Source organism: Paralichthys olivaceus, chromosome 4, assembly GCF_024713975.1.
Source record: "Paralichthys olivaceus isolate ysfri-2021 chromosome 4, ASM2471397v2, whole genome shotgun sequence".
Taxonomy (NCBI): Eukaryota; Metazoa; Chordata; class Actinopteri; order Pleuronectiformes; family Paralichthyidae; genus Paralichthys; species Paralichthys olivaceus.
This window is the reverse complement of record NC_091096.1, coordinates 24,313,877-24,335,599: the sequence shown is the minus strand read 5'-3', so window position 1 is coordinate 24,335,599 and position 21,723 is coordinate 24,313,877. Positions and strand designations below refer to the sequence as shown.

General features: G+C 40.2%; 1 long non-coding RNA gene across 2 annotated transcripts in view; it reads left to right on the top strand.

Annotated features, from left to right (window-relative positions):
- LOC138407433 (uncharacterized) overlaps positions 1–21,723 on the top strand; it is a 90,689-nt gene that overhangs the window by 55,774 nt on the left and 13,192 nt on the right. The window contains exon 3 of one of the 2 annotated variants that reach the window (XR_011240838.1): positions 7,432–8,369. The exons of the other annotated variant lie outside the window; for it this stretch is intronic. This is a non-coding gene — a long non-coding RNA (uncharacterized lncRNA). Of the gene's footprint in view, positions 1–7,431; positions 8,370–21,723 lie in introns of those variants that run through there. 2 annotated transcript variants of the gene reach the window in all.

Below are 21,723 nucleotides of genomic sequence, written 5' to 3'. Positions count from 1 at the left end.
CTCAATATTCATTTCACCTCTGTTTTTAAAGTTGATTCCACCAAGTACAATGATCCTAAAACACCTAATCGTTCCAATAGCCTGTATGCGCCTAGACTTTGCTACATGCAGGCTTTTGTTCCTGAAACTCAATGATGACCTTGTTTCAAAGACAGAAATGCTCTGATGCAGCCATAAATAATTTTCTGCTGCACTAAATTCCAGGGCACTGCATCACCTGCTGGCAAATAATAAAACACTTCTCACATCATATATTATGAGCTCACCTTCACTCACTCAGACAGGTGCATCATCATCATCATTTCAGGGGAGGACACAGGATGGAAAGTGTTTATTTGAGCTCTTTGTTTTTTGTATATTTTGTGCCCACAGTGTATTGTGGTGCCTTTTTTTTATCTCCTTTATTCATCACGGAATCCTTGTTTCCATACAAATCGTGTTTCTATAGGAAGAAAGCTCATGTTTACTTGTACATACATTCTGGCTCGATATTTGTTGTGGATTTGGGAAAGGTTACCATCTTGTTTGCGTTCAGATTACAGTCTGAACCTCCAAAAGTCATTTTAATGAAGTAAACAATAAACTTAGTAAATAAGATATTGACAATTCTTATCTGTCTTCAAATATATCCTGCTGCTATTGGAATTACATTTAATTAGCTGCTTCAAATAACCTGGACTTTAATTAACCCGATCTACTGAATCGAAACTGAAAACAAACATCTTAATTAAAATAGCTTTATATCGCACAAAGATGACTGCTGATATCTCACCTCCTAATCACGCTGCTTACTGGAAAGTAATATTGCAGTGAAGAGACATGCAGCTCAGATGAAGGACAGGGGCCAAAGATGGAGATAGGAGGATCTGGTTGACTTGTAATGAGGATGGTGCTGCTGATGGAAGTGCAGACTGTATTATGTTATGGATTAGTGTCGTACGAGATACCTTTTCTGGCCTGCAAACACTCACAGTGCATATTCAGCGAGGGATGATGTCTTAATGATTGCACCTTCGCTCAGAGCCGCATGCTGGCTCACTTACTGCACTATGAGACCCAATTTATAGCTGTGGGCGTTCCAGCCGGTATAACTGTGTCCATGTTCAGTTTGGTTTATGTCTCACCAACAAAGTCCTGACGCTAAATCCAGCTGAAGTAAATAATATGTAAATCTCCATGACAGGAAGATATATGGTCGTTATTCCAAAATAAGAGCTCTACTATTTCACAAAGTCATAGCACATTTATAAGAAAGACAATTTATAGCGTTTAAACCATAGCTGCTTGGTGTTCAAAGTGCTTACTAAATCAAACATTTTTAGAGTCTGCACTATTTCCAAATAGGCCACAGCCTTGTTAACAAAAACACATCTTAGGGGAAAGCTGGGCTGAGACTATTGAGAAACAGGGTCCAGAAAGATGCAGAAAGACAGAAATCCTGCAAAGGGTTATAAATGAACTTCATCCATGGCAGGCTTTTTCCTGCAGCCCTTAAAGTCTTTAAAACTTTGATTTATATATTTATGCTTTTGCAAGGGACAGCATAATAAATACTGATAAAGTTCATTTCATTTTTGGGGAATCTGTGTTCAGTTCTGTGATAGGCTGGCGACCTGACCAGGGTGTACCAATGTCATCTGGGATTGGCTCCAGGCCCTACCCGACCCTCAGCGGTACAGCTAATAGATGGATGGAGTCTGTGTTCATTTTTCTGGAGTGTCGGGTGTGTCTCCAGGGGAAGTGTAGTGTAGTGTAGCGCCGCAACTCTGAAATTCTATGTTAATGACTTTTCTATAAATTTAAATAAGGTCAAATCTATCAAGATGACCTTATCTTGGAGGAACAACATTGTCTCCTCAGCATAACATTTACATACAACTAATCTGCTATTGATTGATTTAATCATCTCATGTTACACCTGCTCCATATGAAACTAAACACGTACATCATAGCTGTTTACAAAGGCCAGAAGCGTGGTTTGTTTGTTTGTCTTGCCGTTTGAACTATGACTTACGAGTCAAAGGAAGCTGTCCACATGTGATTAGATTATAAGTCATGTTGTGGTGTCAATCAAGACAAAAGATACCTAATTTTCTTAATTTCATTGAACTCCTCCTGCTTCATGTTGGTTTACAATGTTTCTTGTTCACTCAGAACTATTTACAACTGTTGTGAGCATCGTGTTAACAGATGTGAGGCTGCAGCATCACAGACTCACCAACAGTGGATGAAACGTAGCCTGGTCTGATGAATCTGGATTTCTGCTGCCATTGCTCGAGTCACATCTGGAGTCACCAGACTGAATCCATGGACCAAACCTTCCTTTTGTAAAAGTGCGAGGGATGTTTTCTTGAAACACTTTTGGTACTCTGATACTCTATTTGAGAATTGTTCCTGACTGTGTCCATCCCCTTATGTCTTAAATATGCCATCCTCTAATGGATACTTCCAGAAGAATTCCATGTCCCCGAGGAAAAGTCTCAAACTGGTTTCATAAACCTGAGTTTGGTGAACTTCAGTCTCTCCCAAGACAACAGATCTGAATCCAGTGGACGCACATGTAACACGTGTGTCTGGGTTGGACATTAGCTGATTGTCTGTCTTGATATTGAAGTTCAACTCACAGGATCTTAGCTCCATTGTTCTCAAGCACTTCCAGTGTATCGCATCAGGACCTGTACACTGTCCCATCCTGGGGTATGCCTCTCAGTACATGTTGTCCATCCTGCTACTATGTGCTGGACTGTCTCACAAACTGCCTCTTTGGATGTGATGCTGAAGATCTATTCTTGTGCTACTATGCTAAATCTTCAGTCTGGCCTTTTGTGATGTCGGCCTCTTCTTCAATCTGAAACATCCCATGTAGGGAGTTAGTCTTCTGTGATTTGTTCTCTTCCTCCTCATCATCCTCTGCCCTCTGCTGCCAGAGGTACTCTTTTAGCTGTTCGTCACAAGGGACCACCGTCTTGCTGAAGAATTCATGGTTGCTTGTTGTTTGATCCATCGTTCGTGGCTGTGAGCCTCACTAATCATTTCCCTCCCACTTTTCGTTGCTCTAGGAGCTGGACTTTGGCTGGAACAACCCATGTGTCATGAAGAGTTTTCATCTCTTGACTTTCGTGGACTCTGTCTCTTCGTGTGGCCGGTTCACTAATATTTCAGGGAGGTGAGGACATCACAAGAAGCAACACAGACAAGGGCTGTTTGCAGTATTCAACAGCTTTTTGGAAGTAAACATTTAGAAATATCTAATCAACCTGCTCAAGGCTGATAAAGCATGCAAAATAAATAGACCCCACTGAGGGAAACATGGAATTAACACCTAAATTACAGGGGCTTAGCAACCTCCATGAATACAAACAATCCCCCTTACTGTGTGTGAACACACGAGGGGAGGTTGAAACAAAAGCCCACTCATTTCGAACAATGAGCTCCTGGGGAGAAACGCAAGAAGTCAGATGAAGATTTGTTTTTAAACTACCTGGGAGAAAATGGCTGTTAGATTAAATAACAACACTTACTTTACCAGAAGTGATTAATTAGTCCATCTACAAAGAGAGGAAGGATTTGTAACAATGTAAGCACTCAAAACTATTAATATATAAATGGTTTGCATTTATATTCTATTGTCTTGACAACCACTCAAAGGACTTTATCGTACAGTTTTCCATTCACACACACATTAATACAGTACATCTATTAGCTGCCCTTTATTTATTTTTTTCTGTGAAGGGCATCTTGCCCGAGGACAGTTCCAGCATGCAGATAGGGAAGACTGGGATCGGGGGGGGGGCAGACAAAAAAGCAAAAAAAAACAAAAAACTGATAACAAATATCTCCCATTGTGAAAGACACAGACGAAGATGTCAAGAGCTGACACCAGTGTCACTGTGTTGTCAAGAAAACCACGTGATCTACACAGCAGAATTTTTACGTCACTTCCTGCCTCTGTCTGCTGCACCTGGCGGCTCCACCTCTCTCCTGAATAATGCAGAGGATGTGATGCTGTTGTGAACGCGTCTGTGCAGAGAAGCTCCTGCTGTGTTGTGCAACTCCATATCCTACTCCCAGGATTTGCCCCGCAGGTCATGTCTTAAAATGGCTTAAGCAAGGAAATGCATCAGCTCTTTGTGGTCAGTAAGAGGCAACAGAAATAAGTTCATCATATATGAACAAATCCAGCAATTAAATGCTTAACTACATTCACAGTCTGCAGCTGAATGTGTCTGCTGGTATGAGCAGGTACAGTAGGGCTTCATGATTAAACAGCCCCCTGCTTTGTCTTGAGAGAGAAAACAAAAGTTGTGAGACAGAAAGCTGAGCAATGAGCTAACACTCAGAATAAAGCTCTGTGAAGACAAGTGGCACTGTAAATTAAATATGGTTGATCATTGTCTTTAGACTGTAAATGTAAATAAAAGTGAAAATAAAGATGGACAATACATCTCCACTTACTCCAAATTGGGCGTCAAATTGTTTTGGTTTCACTTTAGGGGTGTTTTATCTTTGCTATCTATGATTTATTACGTAAATAAGCCCCGCTCATTGCTTTCGCATAGTGTGTGATGAGGAAAATGAATGTCACAATCAAAACAATCTTAAAAGTAAAAGCTAAATAACTGTACTGGTAGTATACATTTGAAAATGTAAATGATGAACTACACATGACAATGTGTATTTTATTTGATTGGTTATATAGTTACGTCTATATTTCAAAAACTTAGCCTTGCATTTCTGTAACTGCAGAAATCTTATGGCTGCATTAGGAGCCATGTACAGAAGCACCTTTCTATTTATACAATATTATATGTTTCATTCAGCATGAGTAAGGACATATTGTCAACATAGTGTATTCAGTATTGTGTTAGCCAAGGCTAACTCAGTGTGGAGCCTACATGGACTCGTCTCAGATGGTGAGATCCACCTCCTGCCCCCACACAGCTGCTGCCAGCTCCCACACTGACATGTGCACTTATCTGGACCATTTCTTCTCACATCTCCAAAAGACCCACTTGATTAGATGTTTGATTAACATCGCACTGGAGTGGCCCATGGAGCTTGTGATAGGAGCCTGCTCCCTGAGCGCTATCAACCCACAACATAGTTTAGATGTGTTGTGCCTGCATGCTTCAGTGATTACAGGCCTCGGCCACTGAGAGCCTTTCTCCAGGGCTATATGAGGCTATCGGTGGCAACAATTACTTTGCTGCGAGACTTCCTCAACACACTTCAACCAGAATGCAAGGACGGCAGTGCCAGAGCAGATAAGATGAAAAGGAGATCTGAATTCTCTCCATTCCCTTATCAGACGGTTGCTGGGCGCTGGGATGATTGTAGCTGCATATGAAGGCTGACCCTCAGATTTTCAGAATATTTTTCTGCGTTCTGTGAAGTTATGATATTAGAAGAACGCAATCAAATCCAGATCTTCGCCATCCTATAAAAGAAAACAACAGCTCAGGTATTGTTTTAAAACAGTGAGTTTAAATAAAAAGTGAGTTTAAACAGAGCAAAGAAACTTTTTAAAAACTTGTAGCAGGAGACAGAACAATAAGTAGTTAACATATTCCTGTTTTGTTTTCGCCTTATGTCATGGGCGCTGTCACCTCATCAGAGGTGCCACTGATCTCTGTGTTGTTGTTTTGTTTTGTTTTTTTTTGTGGGGGGGGGGGGATCCCTGCTGTTCCCAGTGCTGCAGTAATTATTTTGGTGTTTGAGGAATATTCAGTCTGACATTTTGTATTCCCCTTGCAGGCTGAGGAGATTGGAACAAAAGCTAGAATTATGGCTTACCATGTGGTAAGCTTATTGCTTTGGATGTCTACGTCTTGGTTTTTACTTCGCTGGATTGTACTGTTTGATCATTGCTGAGTTGCATTCTCCATAGTGTTGTGTGTTTGCGTCAGTTTTGTTGTGCTCTTTCTCCAGCTATGTGCTGTCATGCAGAAAATGCTCTGGAAATTTTAGAATTATTCTTAAAGAAGCAGAGTTTTCTGTGCAGTTTTTAAATGAAAACATTTGCAGCCCGTATGCCCGTCAAAATTCAGTGTCAGTGTAAATATTCTTCACTTCATGATGTATGGAGCTCATTTCCTGCCTAAATGAAACAAACAATCAAAACCTGTTTTCCAAACACAGTGTAGTCTGCAAACACAGAGCCTCATTAACAAACTAATGCCTTTTGTTTAGCAAATACAAAACATATCAATCACACAAGCACACAACGTATTTTTAACACAGACATCATCACATACATATTACAAATTAAAAACAGACATATGAATTGTATTTGTAGGATTAAAACTGATATTAGTGTCTCCCATTAATTATCTAGGCTGCAGTAGCTAATTTGTCTTGCATGCAATTGTTTCATCATGAACCCCCCGTAAAATGAAACTTATAAAAAAGAAGAGATCTGTGACTTGGTCTATTCATTGCTGCATTGAATAGCATTATATACCATCCACTGTCCAGTCAGACCTCATGGTTCCAGCTGCAGTTGTGCATGTATCTGCAAGTGGCATGCAGAATAAATGAGATGAGAACTTGTCTTTCACTCATTGGTCTGTGTACCTGTCACTTAAAATCTGTGGCATGTGAGAGCGAAGTTTGTCTACTGTTATAGATTGAATGGATTCTGTGGGAAATGCTGTTTCAATCTTTTTTTATTTTTTCAGATGATTAACTGACAACATGTTGAATAAGTGGTCAGTTTATATAGATGGTGTCTGTTTGGTACATCTGTTCTATGGATTTACAATTTTAATTATTATTACTACTTACAACTTATTTACCTGACCCTGGTTGAGGGGAGGTAGCCTGGGTGAAGGTTTTAGAAGTAAAGAATGTAAAAAATGTCACATCAAAACCATTCACACCTAAATCATTCAAAATGAAAATAGATTCGATCAAAACCCCACTCCACCTCCAGCTTGCCCCATTTTACAAGGAAGAGAAAGAGGAGAAGATTTCACTACACGAGCTGAAGCTCAACCAAGGCTCTTGTTTTGTACAGATTCTAAAGGCTGTTGGTGGGACAGTGGGACATTCTGCTGGGGACACTAGAGGCGCATTTAAGGACGTAGAGTCCAATACTGGGGACATATTGATTTAGAGCAGAGTCTGGCAGCTGTCTGAAGCGAGATGTTGATCAGCCGTACCTACTATAGTGCACAGTGATTGGTTGATGACTTTGTTCAACGTGTGAAAGCTCAGAAGAAATCAACCTTGTGATGCCACGTAAGAATCACCCTCTGTGTAAAAGTGTTCAAAGTATTGACGTGTGAATTATTTGCAGCATTGGCTGAGGGCATGTGTCCACCAGGCGTCTCTCTCTGGCAGTAATGTGTTGGCACGGTTTTGGTGCTTTGTTGCTGTGAGGACAACAGTGCGGCTTTGTACCTCTAACAAATTCACTGTTTGTTTTCACAGCCGTTCCGGCCAAATGAACCACGGTGCTCTGAGACATCACACTGGGTGGAAACGTGGCTCTTGGAGGAGGAAAAACTAGCGGAGCAGAGAGCTGTGTTGTGTAATGAGAGCAAGAAATCTGCCTCATAATTAATACATTAGAGATGAGGCTTAAACTGTCTGTGAGGATAATGTGACAAGCTGAGACGAGGATGGAGACGACCTGCGTCCCGTCCCGCGCTCTGTTGTTGTGGCCTGTAATTACACACACAAGACATGAAGTGATCTAACCCTCACTTCACCCAGATACACCCACATTATCAAGTCATCAGCTGCTCCACTCTAATATCATGCAGTTTTTATAGTTTTGTTCTCAAATGGCTCAAGCCGACAAATTGTGACATTTTGGGTTAAATGTTGACGTGACGTTGGAGACATGGTCCATCCACTGAGAGAGCGGTCTCGGTACTGGACCATGATGGAACAGGAGCACGTCTAATTCCAGTGAGGTAAGCCTGCTGAGGGCGGCTGCTCGAGCAGAGAACTGCAGGCCGACCCGATTTGTGGGATTCCAGGGGAGCCAATTGAGAGCATGTCCTGCTGTGATCGATTTACTGTTGCTGCTGCTGCTCCGAGATGGCCTGCAGGAGAGAAAGTTTGAAGTGGTGTGTCTCTTTAAATGTGCCCTAATGCAAAATATTCATCAAACAGCAGAACATTATTATAATTCACATAATTCAGTGAATTTATGCCTGTTGTAAATAAACTAATAATTCTATCACATTCGCAGCTTTGTGCCAAGTGCACTCTGTCAATATTAGATTTACAATTGGCAAACCTCAGCTCTAACAACCTGAACCTAAACAGCCGAGACTTTTTCTGTTCATTTCGAGACTGATTGATTTATCTGTGCAATACCACTGATGACTGCTGGATGCTGACGCCATTAAATCTCTCATGCACCGATTCCATTTACAAAGTTCTTCCTTTTTCTTATTCATAAAGAAAACGTTGGAGTCTCAGTAGTCTTTGCCTCCTCTAATGCGTGTCCTTGTGGAGAATCAAGAGGCAGAGACACATGGTGGGAACATTAAAGGTGTATAACAAATATTTGCCTGCAGTGTCTCTAACCCTAACCCTGTTAATTAACACCACCACAAAAAATAACAATGAGTTATAGCCTTTGCCAGTGGTTCTCTGTATTATCAGCAGATGATTCTATAGTTACTGTCAGAGAACTAAAGGGTATGTCAGGCAGTCCTCTGTGTTTTAACTCTAAACAAGTCCAATGAAAACAACTCACTAATGAGCACTGTCTGTGTAACGTGATGTGTCTTATTCCACTGTGTCATAGTGGATTAAGAAAGATGCAGAGCAACCACAACAGCAGACACACACCAACCACAGAGATGCAAAAAGACTGCAGCGATCACAAAGAAGCATATGATGACCTTGAAAAGAAATCAAAAGATCACAGAGATTCAAACAACCACAAAAAGACACACAATGAAAAGTAAAAACGTTTTTTCTCATCTATGTCTTCATAGGCCAGGGACTGAAAGAACAAAGACAGGATAAGGAAGAGGAGGAGGCGATTTGTTTTTTAACAATCTTTCGGTTTCGGATTTCTGCAAAACATGTGACACAGAAACAGGCAGGAACAGCAGTACTCTATATTGATTCTTCTTTATATTTAAAATAGTATTCAAGCTGAGCAGGGGTGTCTGTTGTAGCTAACAGGCGGCTGCAGTGTTTTATCATGCTGCAGTCCATGGGGGATTTAATTAGTAATGAAATATTTACACTGAAAAAGAAAAACCCACGACCACAGTAAATCAATGAGTGTTTTGTAGTCATTTTGAAAGTAGTGGTGAAAATGAAGCATTTATAATTCATACATAAGACTGCTTGATTGAGAGGAAAAATTAGCAATTGCATTACTGGTATATGAGTATTGCATTACACTAATTATGTTATAGTTCATTTTAAATGTAGCGTTATTAGATTAGAATCATTCAAAGCGCAATGATTGCATCTATCTCCAGGCAATCTAAATCCCATTTCTGTTCCCTCCAAGTACTTTTGTTTTGACACAAAGCTCTGAACGAGTTTAGAAAAGCAGGGAAACTTCTTTAACTCCTGAATTATTGAAGGTAAAACTGTGTATTTCTCTGAAGAGCAGCTTTGCAGTATCCACCAACATCAGCGCCAACACCAAAAACGCAGGCAGATGAGAAGACGAGAGGGAAATTACCTCCGAGCTGCTCTGAAGGCTTCCGCCATCCCCGCAGCACTGAATCATTTCTCACACGTCCGTCATCTGACATGCAGGCAAACGTCTCTCCTAACTAAGCTGAGCAAACCCCCCCCCCCCCCCACCCCTCTTCTACGGGTTCATGTTTCACAGTAAAAGCCCCGCGGCTGTGATGTATCGACGGAGGGTGGGTGCAAAGCTGCTCAAAGTGTGTACGATATTCCACATCAAGCCACCTTTACGCAGACGGCAGAGTTGCACTCTGATCATCCGATGGGCTTTCTTCTGTGATCACAGGGGCAAGGGCTTTTGGAACTGCCACACGACACGCTGTGTTTGTCTTCATGCAGCATCTGAAGAGAGGGAAGTCTCAAATATTGTTAGCCACTTAGTTGTCGTGATCTGACAGAAGGAATATCTGTTCACAGTGGGATGTGATGTGAAAATCATGCCCCCACCCTGTGAAGAGAAACCCACCCACATGCTTATTATTCTGTTTCAGGTCCGTGTTTATCTGAGAAAGGAACTGGCCAAAAAGTTTCTGAATGACACTTTTTTTTCTTTGTTAAGGTCTTAAATGTATAATCATACTTTAATATTAATAATGACAAGTTTTAAAAGGAACTTACAAAGTGCTACCATAAGAAAAGAATAAAATAGTTCAATTACAGTGGAAAAAGAACTTGAGGGAAAGGTAACATTGTGCGCTTGCGTATGGAGACACGTGTGTGTGTTTGTGTGTGTGCGCGCGCACACACTGACTCCACTGCTCACTTTATAATATTCATATTTAGTGGTGTGAAACTGTAGCGTCACATTTAATCCTCAGAGGAGTCATTCCTTTGCTGTGATTTCCTTCAACCTACTTTGACAATTTTTTTTCCCTTTAACTATCATTTCCCAGAGTTCCTTTCCAAACCCAGAGTGACCTCATCTTGACTTCTTGTATCGAGTCCCAGTTCTAACTTTAGAGTGACCCTGCTCCGCCAAGCTCCTCAAAAGCCCCGCGGCCCTTGCACCATGTCTCGATTTTTACAATTCCTAGTGAGTGAAACTAAGCGAGGGAAAGATGCTGCTCGGTCACTCAAGTGCTATCCAAGAGGGCACAGTGAGTCAAATCACCAGGCAGACATCAAAACAGGGAGAAAGACAGAGAATTTACACAGCACATTAGAGTCTGTGCTATGAATTGCCATTAATGAAAGTCAGATATTGTTCTGTAAGTTCTGTTTGAGGAATACAGATGATTTGTTTGATATAATTGACCTTTGATATATATATAAGTAATACGTCACCCAGAAAACCTGTGAGTTTTTAAATGTTAAATGTTAAAGCTGCAGTTTTTTGTGTACTTGTACTTTTTAAGTATTTAATTACTGGAGATACTAGAATTCACTTACGACTAACAATTTGACACGAGACACTTATGCATGTATCACAGTCACATTATAATGACATCAACTTTAAAGAGAGAACAGTCTCTTGTAGGTTAATCAGAGTGGGGGGTTATCAACACATTGACAGATCTTGTTCAAGAGAGGAGATAAACTACAGTCAGTTACTTGTATCAAGGAAAAACAGAGAAACTGACAAAAATCTTCAGGAAAGTGAATTCCTCTTATGATCTAGACTCCAATAACACAGTGCCTCATTAAATCCATGTTGTTCAACTGTTTTCAGAGGGTCTATCCACAAATCTTCTCTTTTCAAAAATGTATTGCATCCAATTTTTCCTCCCCTCTGGATGAGAGATATCTTTTCTCTCTCTCTCTCCCTGAGGGATTCAATTTTGTTAACCCTCACGGAAATAATCCTGTCTAGAAATTATTTCCAATATGCAGGATCCTATTATTTGCGGAGGCGAGGTGTAAGCATGGGGAGTTCCTCTGTGCTGTTATATACATGCTCAGTAATGTGCTTCTGGGAAGAGAAGTTCATTCACAATTCAGCCAACAACACATTTCTCTCAAAGATTTCATTATGGAGAAGGTACATTCTATTTTTCTGGACCGTCACCAACTAAAGAGTGAAATGATTTTGTGGATCATCTCTTCCACAAAATACCTACATGTCACAGCTGAACAATCCAAACGTAAAGCCTTTTTTTTTGTTTTGTGCATTTACAAAACACAAACAGGGGAGACAACACCAAGTCTGGTGTCAGTCAGTGTTGTCTCAGTTAAGGTGATCACACTTTTGAGTCAGTTAATCTCAACATAAACTTATGCATAAAATTCCTCATTAGACCATTAAAAGTGAGGACATTGCTGGAAACAGCCATGTGGCTTACACTTGTCCATCTTGCAAGCTTGAGAAAAATCCTGACTGCCACCTGAATCTTTTCACATTTGCATGACCGTGGTTTAATACCAGTGCAGTGTGTAAAATGGAGTCAAGTTGGCTCTAAAAGTACTTTCACTTCCTCTCTGCACATATAATCTGTGTGCCACATGTTGGCTTGTGCATACAGTTACAGCAGCACTGATACTTTACGTCATCATCGCATGAATCGTTCCTAAAGATGTGACCCAGATATTTTACTTTGTTTTCCTATTTTTATTTAGAACTTGGTCTGTCATAAAGAATGAGCAAAAATGTAGTTTCTGATGCTCTCTGATTATAAAAATCATGACACTCTTTTTGTAGAGTTCAAATGAATGTCGTGGCATTATTTGATTATACAGTTTCTGTAAATCAGCACTGACAGGAGAAAAGACAAGTAAATCTTCAGGGTACATCACATGGTTAATAAGACTATTCCACACCACACAGCCTCATAATACATGCTGATAACTTCATAGAAAGACTGTGTATAAATAGATTGAAGAGAACTGAGCCGAGCATCAGAATGGGGAAGAAAGGGGATTTAAGTGACTTTGAACGTGGCATGGTTGTTGGTGTCAGTCGGGCTGGTCTGAGTATTTCAGAAACTGCTGATCTACTGCGATTTTCATGCACAACCATCTCTAGGGTTTACAGAGAATGGTCCAAAACAGAGAAAATATCTAGTGAGCGGCAGTTGTGTGGATCAAAACTCTTTGTTGATGTCAGAGGTCAGAGGAGAATGGGCAGAGTGGTTCGAGATGATAGAGAGGCAAAAGTAACTCAACAACAGTATTAACTCGTTAATACCAAGGTATGCTGAATACCATCTCTGAACCCACAACATGTAGAACTGAAAGCAGCAGAAGACCTCACTGGGTGCCACTCCTGTCAGCTAAGAACAGGAAACTGAGGCTACAATTTGCATCTCTGAGGAATGTTTCCAACACCTTGTTGAATCTATGCTACAAAGAATTAAGGCAGTTCTGAAGGCAAAAGGGGGTCCAACCCGGTACTAGCAAGGTCAGCCTAATAAAGTGGCTGGTGAGTGTAGTTTGATGCGAGTACTAAAGGTGTAGGATCCTTATGGAGGGACCCCTCACAGTTTCACAATTTAACAAGATTAACTCAAATACCTTGTATGCATCCAGGAAACATTCATTTTGTAGTGTTATGCCATCTATATTTACAATTTTATAAATCTAATCCAAGACACTAACCAATCTGTGCCACAATGTCAAGTGAGTACAAATGTAAGTACTCACCTGAGACCGAACAGCCATCATCCTAAACAACTGATCTTCCTAATGGCAGTTTGTTAGACTGAAAAGAACCAGGACTGCAGTACAGACAGGTTTAAACGTTAAGCAGTTGAACAGAGGCTGTGCGGGGAAGGACATCTTGACAGCGCATCAGGGGCCAACTTCTTGACAGATGTAAGTGCTCACCAGAACTATGCCTTTTGAATCCTCTCCCATCATGCTCAGATTCTTATTTTTAAATTATATTTAACTTCACACAGGAAGAAAGACACAAAGGTAATTACAAAGGTCTAAAAAAGAAAACAAAGGCAAACTCTACAGAGATAAGCTACAGCTTTACAGCCTATACTAATTCATTCAGTGAATAAAAATAAAGCATATGGCGAGGAATAGCCAGAATCACGCAAAATTCGGGGTGTCATTCTGGAAAGTTCAGCTGCCTATAAATTGGGCCCCCAGTGCTCTGAAATTCTTCATGAAAACCTGTGTTGCTCCGAAGCCTCTCAAGATGTATCCCTGAGACCAGTTCTATTCACCCGCTGGAGAAACAAGGAGCAATGGTAGCTTTCCATCCGCTGAGTATTATTCTCTTTGCAACTAACATACCAAACATAAAGGTCGCTGTGCAGTATGTGGCAGTGCAAGAGAAGCTATAGAGCAGACAGACAGATTGAAGATGTACATCTGTCACATACATCAGATACATAAGGATACATTACATACATTTTTTAGGATGTTGTTTCATTAAAACCTAGGAGTGTTCCTTTGGTGGGTTTTCAAAGTTTTTTTATATATTATTTTTAACAAAATGTTTAACTTGTAAGTAATGGAAAAAGTGAGCTTGAGGCAGATAATGTTTCTTTCTGCTCCATATAGGATGCAAAATGATTATCTCTGTAAAGGTCTGCGATATTAGTCAGTCCTTTATCCTTCCAGTAAATAAAGGCCTGACCAGATTGAGATAGAATAAAATTATGGTTAAAACAAATAGGTAAAATTGGCAATATGATATGTTTTATAGCCCCAGACCAAAGGCATTATTATTGAGTCAATTGCTTTTTTCAAGATAACGGAAGGTTGATTTGAATATTTTGAAACAACCTGGGGAGCGACACCATTTTAATCGTATTTACATGCACTATAAGAGATAGAGGCAAAACTCAATAACTTTCTCCAGCTTGTCTAACTGAAAAATTAAAATTATTCTTAAGTAAGAGTGTAGGATTTACAGGAATAGATAGGCCCAGATAAGTGAACCGATGTGAATGTTATAGTGTTTTGGCGTTTCAGACCCATATGTGATGTCACTGGGATTAGATGGGGGTGAAGCAGAACGTAGTACAGGAATTCCCCCCCGGTGTAGACACTGGTGGTGGTTGAGGATCCAGATGAGGTGATGGTGATTCTGCTGAAGACTGGAGGAGATCAGGGTGGAGGTGGGTTATGTGCGTCACTGTATGGTTGCTTACTGCAGAAGAGAGGAGATGGGATAGTTTGACAGCGGCCGCATGATTGGTTGAAAGAGACGCCAACGATCAGCTGATCAGTAAGCATAGAGAGAGAGATTTGAGATTTATTTGAATAGGGGCAAAGTCTTCCTGACTGAACTTACACTGAGCTTCATTTGAATGACATGAGTTTCACTTTTTTATTTTCAACCCATCTCAATAAGAGGTATTGATGTTTTTTGAAGATATCGCCTGATAACCTGTCATTTCTTGGTGATTAACTTGGGGATGGCTGCAGTTTCACAGTGGAGCACCTCCTTTATTGAATCAGTGCTGTCAAGACATTCGGCTTCTGGCTGAATACCTCCCACCTTTCCTAAGCAATGACAGACTGTTCCGGGCATGAAGGAGAAAATGTCAGGTCTAAAAATGTATGCCATTATTGTTAACTCTGAAGAAGAAACTCATGTGTATGTGTTGGAGGTATCAACCAAAATGCTGGTTTTTCCATCATGCATTGCTGAACTGCAAATGGTAAAAGTTGAGCGGAGCTGTTTGCATGGACTAACTCAAATCACATGAGAGAGAGAAGCCATGTGAGTTCATCTGGTTGTGGATTTTATTGTCCATGTACATTGTATTTATAGCTAACATGGCATGTTAGCATGAAAGCTAGCCATGTTGTCCAGAGCAGGAAACTGATCTTAGAGCACCGCCGTCAATTTGCAGAGGGGCTGAAGTGCAACAGATTCCCTCTATGCTGCTAGTTTGTTGTTGTATTGTAGACTCAGGTATAGTTTGGTGTCTTTTCATCTTGTGCCTTGTTTCATTTGAAGTTGCATTTATCAGCTTAAAAAAAAAAGTTACGCCATGAAGTCATTTAAAATCCTGTGAGAACAGAACAAAAGAAAGCAGCCACATCAGGGGCTGCAGCAGAGACGATGCTGTCGATGAGTGTGGAAGACACAGGAGGGCAGGGCTCTGTGTCAGAGGGGTATTTATTGTTTCGACACCTCTGTGTTCTGCCTTAGTGAATCTTTAGTCTGCTATTAATTCAGTGTCAGACTGTTGTAGCCTAATTCTGTAATGTATTACATCAGACTGGTTGCATTTGTGTTCCAGTCATTGGTTATGTTCCCATGGGCTTTCAAATATAATAAGTAGATTTGCTGCCTACTCAACCTAACTGATCGACATTTTACTCTGAGTACATTTTTACAGAAATTATTTTTATTTTATTTGACAAATTTTATGTCTGCCTGCAGAAACTCTTTGTCAGTACAGTAAAGACGTCTGCAGCATTTAGGATCTTTTAGCAAATTGTCTTTGGGACTTTATGACCAGCAACTTTAAAGGTGAACTCCTCTCTCTCTCTGTCCTTATCAACTTCCCAGCCACAGCAGGTGATTGAGCTCTGTCTCCTTCAATATCAAATCACTTTTTTTTCAATTTGTATTGTCCCAGTAAATGTAATGGGTGCTATGGAGTAAGTCTCCAGACTACAAAGAGATCTTCGAGATAATTTCCACCCCCAAACCAATTTTCACAATGAGCTGTAAAGGATGCTGGTATGGATTAGCAGAGATCATCAAATACATCAAGCACAAATACAAGTATGTATTGTCCGTTGCAGCATCAGTACCACTTACCATTCAGTTTATCATTTTCAAAAGATCATCTCTGAGTTAGCTAACAGTTTGTGAGTGCACTGCTCAGGAGAGACGTTCCTGGTTCATGGCTAATTTTTGTTTCTTTCACACACAAACTGTCTCTTGGGTAGTTCTGTTTAGTTTTTGAACTGAGAGCATGAGATGTAAATTAAGATGCTTTAGATATTCAATGTAAGTAATTCAAGGAATCAGTTTCCTGCTGTTTAAAAGGATCAAGCAGTAACAGGTTGTAGTGATCATCATTTTCTTTTAATACCTGTATCCCGATCGAAAGTCAATCTGAACCAACTCACCGACAAAATATGTGTTCATCAACCACCTTAACCGGCCAGACAGCAAAACAGTGAACTTTAACAATATTTCACACTTCATGTGAAGGCCTATACAGTCTTCTTTTGCACAAAGAATGCATTATAAATGATGAGTGTAGAAAGATGAGTGACAGATGTCGGTTTCTTTATAGTTCAGTAGTGCAGGTCATTGACAGGACCTGTACCCTCCAGTGTGTGTGTGTGCATGAGTTATGATTCATTTATACTTTACAGCAAACGTAAATAAACAAGAATAACACTCAGTAGACCACATACCTCGGCCAAGGCCATTGATTAAATTCAATCAGGCTGCATCAAATTTCACACACTCATAGACAGCAGGTCCCTTGGAGGGCCTGACATTCTTTCATCAAGATCCATAAATGTTGATAAATACCCGATCAAGCAAGAGAAAATAAATCTTATGCGAAAAGTATTATTAATTAGTTGTTAGAAACGGCACAGGGCAACCCAATGGAGAGTGGTTAAAAAATATGTTTAAAAAATACAACAAGAAAATAAAATGTGTATTTACATGTTGCTGATCTGCAGCATTCGTATGAATAACCATCCACTCAGAAAATAAACAATTGTCCTATAAGGCTACAGAGAGTGTTAGCTCCAGAATATTATATATATATTCTTACCTTCTGATGGAAGAAAGCTCTTGTTTTTGGATTGTTAACCTAAACTGAGTGATTATTGTGTCTTACACAGCAACAGTCAGATTATTTTGTTGCTTCACTGGAAATATGTCTGAAATATAACAGAGAACCATCTTTTAAAGAGTGAGTCCATGTTTTGTTTGTAATGTGCACATGCATGTGGGCACTCTTTCAAATTGTCAAACATATGTTTCAATGCAGCAATGCAGATTTTTTTATTTTTTTTAAATCTGCTTCATATTTTTTATAAAAAATGTACTCACTACATTTCTTAGACCTCATGGATACAGGCAGTGTATGTTTGTGTATCATTTATGACAAATCTCTGCAGGGCCTCTTTATTCTTTAAGCAAAGAATTGAGGTACTGTAGTAAACCGTGTGCAGGCAAATGATGGGTCAAGGCTGCCCATGGTTCACGCTGTAAAAAGCCCAGAATCATCTTTATCTTGTGGGTGTGTTTCATTTCTTTTTTCCATGTTGCTCAAGTGATTCAATGGAGGAAGTCTACTCTCCTTTCTTCAATCATTTCTTTGTCTGACCCTTCCCCCAATCCCATGGGTCAAAGGCTACAGTATTGTGTCCCACTGTGAGTGCAGAGGGTGAATATGATGTGCAATAAGACATTGGGTTTAACTCTATTTCCTGCGGTTGCAAGACACGCTGCATCCAATATGGGCTAACGACGTTAGTACTTTAATACATTTTACATTGAGCTGCCAGGAGTCAGGTTCTTATCAGTCCCTGCATCTTGGCTCAAGGGTCCAATATGAGAAGGCTTTGCCTTACAATCTCCAAACTTTGATCCAATACTGTCACCAAACTTTTTATTGTCATTTGGAGCTGAAAGTGAAAGTCCTGCAAAATTGATAAGAGAGAAGATATCATAAGGGTGCCACTGCTGCGCTGATGTTTTCATTTAACATTTATAGCGATTGTCAGCAAGATTTTTTTCAGGTTTTTGTTTTTAGATTATATTTAGATGCAAGTATAACGTACAGTAGTAAACTTAAAGCCATACAATTTCCCAAATCAACAATTGCCTAATCTTGGTAACAGCTGTTAAATAAAAACCTACAGTAACGTGACTCCTTTCATAAAGAAATATAATACAGTAAAATGAAAAATTCCCTTTTCGCACCTATTTCCTGTCTAAAATGCCGTGCTGTGTTCAAGCATTCATTTAGAAGACAAATGACGGTGGGTGAAGATAACAGAGGAGGTGAGGACACACACAGTTAAAGTGACATTTTGAGTTATCATGATCCTTTATGTTCCAGAGCGTGATGGATGTCGTTCTGATGTAGAAGCAGAAATAAGAATGCTCAGCATGGAATGCTATTCATTTGTTGCTGTGACTCCACACATTTTTGTTTTAACCAATTCTTTGATTAGAGTAACGCTATAGAAGACTAACTGAGTGTCTGATGGGGGTGTGTGTGTACACTACATAGACGGACAAATCCATGGAGAGATTCATTCCAGTGATCATCAGAAAATGAAAAAACAACCATCTCCCCTAAAACCTGATTTGCTTTGTGTTAAGGACTTGGAACTGTCTCATCTTATGCTGTTAGCATCAACCCTATTCAGTAGTTCACCAACAACACAATCTTTCTCAAGCGTTAACCAGGCCCATCAGGTTTGACCAGGACATCTTTGCAGTGTAACACTAATTAGAGTTGTGAGCTGCTCTTTGAGTACAGTTCAGAATAAACTAGCTCAGGTCACGCACATTGTTTTACTATATTTTAATTGGGTTATTTAACTGAAAAAACATTTTCAAATGAATAACGATCACATGGTTGTATTTTGTTGAAATGTCATAGTATTTGTGTCTTTCAGTCTGTGTTGGCAAGAGGTCTTACACCTTTGATTTGTGTCATCTGCGGGCACCTTGTCGACTCGCCCCATCTGGTCCAAAGATCTGCAGCACATGTTCTCCCTAGCTCTCTCTGTGATGCTTGTAAACAGCACATCTCATACTATTATTCTGTTTGTCCATACATGAATTAATGTCAGAAGGAGTGATTACATTTTGGAGGGACAAAACTTGATCTACCTAATCCACAGCCATCTTAAAAAGCTATCTAACTGCCAAGATAAAGATTAGCCACTATCGTTAAGCCAACCAGAACTAATTGATTTAGATTTCTCTGCATATTAACAAAATATTGATGCACCCATATGGGTTTTCAGACAAATTTCCTGGGGTTTATGAACCTTGTTAAAACAGAAATGTAGAAAAGAGTGCATACATTCTAGCTGGGACAGATTTGCAGTCGGGGCCTGCCTCTGTGGCATCAAAAGGTCAGCCACATTTCACAAGTCGCATTTCAAAAATGGATAGGCCTAAAGAAATGTGTGAAATTAAAATGTGTCATCAGTGCAAGCTGTAGCTCTCTGCTGTGTTCCACTGAAGAGTTGCTCCATTAATTGCAGTGGGCTGTGATTATTCACAAGGGTTTATAATTAGGAGGGAGTCAGGAATGTTTTATGCCGGGTAATTGCATGCATCCACCCGCCACCATTAAGCTGGGGAGCAGTAAGCTACAGTGCCATTGTCAAATCTAAGAGGGGGCTGCTTTGACCCTTGTTGCCTGAAATTGATTTTGAAGCGCTCATCAAACAGATTGCTTTTTGTAAACATCACTCTTCCTTAATTTTACAGATTCTGATGACACACTGCAGAGCCATTATCAATTTCCAGTTGATCTCGGGCACATTAGTGAGCTCCCCCACCAAAGTGTTTTTGGGGCAAAGATGTGAAGGCTACAGAATATGCAAATTGCTCAATATTTTCCTCAATTTTAAAGCCCAGACAGAAATGTACAATCAGTTGTGAAAGGCCAGGCAATTGGAAAAGCTTGTCACCTTCTACTTCTTTGTAATATGAAATGAATAAAACTAAATGGCCACATGCTCTTGTATCTGAAATTGTGTCCTTGCTCGATATCTGGGACAAAGATACAGTAAAACTATTTTTGGGAGCAGGCTTTGAATTATTCTCTGCCCCTGAAAGATACTTTCTTTTGCACTTTAATTGCAATAAATTGTCCCCTGTTTCACTGCCTGTAAGAACCTGCTTCCTCTAAATGATTTCACTCTCCCAGCACTTTGCATGCTTTAATAAAACGTGTCCACACAAATATGACTGTGTTAACATTTCCCATTCACTTTTTTTTGGCTCTGTGTTTCAACCATATGGTGCCATGTGGTGTTGTTGCACAGGCTGCTCAAAATGCAGAAAATTCACATTAATTTTCGCCTATAAAGTCGGGGGCATCCATTTGGATTTGCATGACGTGTCACAGGGGCCACATGGGGACTCGGTGAAGGCGTGTGGGACCAGGAGGCAGCATCACCAGAGAGTGCTGCAGCAGCTGTTTTCCTGGATATCTTTTCCTATGTAATGTGCCTCTAAACCTGATGGGCTAGAACGGGTCCTCTCTGTTCAGTGGGGCTGACTAGTACCAAAGTTAACTTGTCACAAACTCAACATCTATTGCAGGTAGCCAAGGCCTGTCTGCCTCCTTTAGTACGCTCTCAAGCAAAATGGATGAAATGCCTCCATTAGATAAGATGTTAGGAGACACAAGAAGGATGACTGGCTGCTGTGTTATTCATTATTCAGCTGTGGTCACACAGTACACAGCTGCACTCATGTTTTATTTGAAATGGCATGTTATTGCAGTGTTGAACCCTTCAGAAAATATGCTGCTCAAGACAATCTAGGACTAGAAGAGGAGCAACTTGACTACCACACTCAGTAATTGTGGGGAAAAGCAATTTTACGAGGCTTGCACAGCCTATTAAATACGGAGTATTTTATGCCTCCATCAATGGGAATAATTCTAAAATGGCTTTGTACTATATTCTGATGAGCTTCATGAAACCCAGCAGAGGCGGTCCTGTCATTGCAGCTGGAGAAATGACTTCAAAGCCTTGGAGCAGGTCATGGACGGCAGTGAAAGGACCGTGAATTTAATGTTGCATGTCATAAATATTCACATCTACTGAGAAGAAAAAGACAATAGTGCTGCTGTCAGCGTGTATCATTGTTCAGCAGGAGGAGAGACTTAGTGCAATCTGTTCAGCCAACGTTTGATCACTGAAATCAAAATAGAGTCTCTAACATTATATCTAATGTAAAATGTGTTACCTGGAGCAATATGCTTGCCACCATTATAGAGCAATTAATGGTCTGATTATCAGTTATGATGAAGTTGGAAAAACAACAATTTAACAACTTGCGCTCGTGTGGTGACTATAGGGAAAGCACGTAAGAGTGGTAGCAAATACAGCCACTCTTATAACAGATGTAGTTATTCACCATGTGTTGTGTCACAGCTGTAGTTAGGCTCACAGAGAAAGAACTAAAAC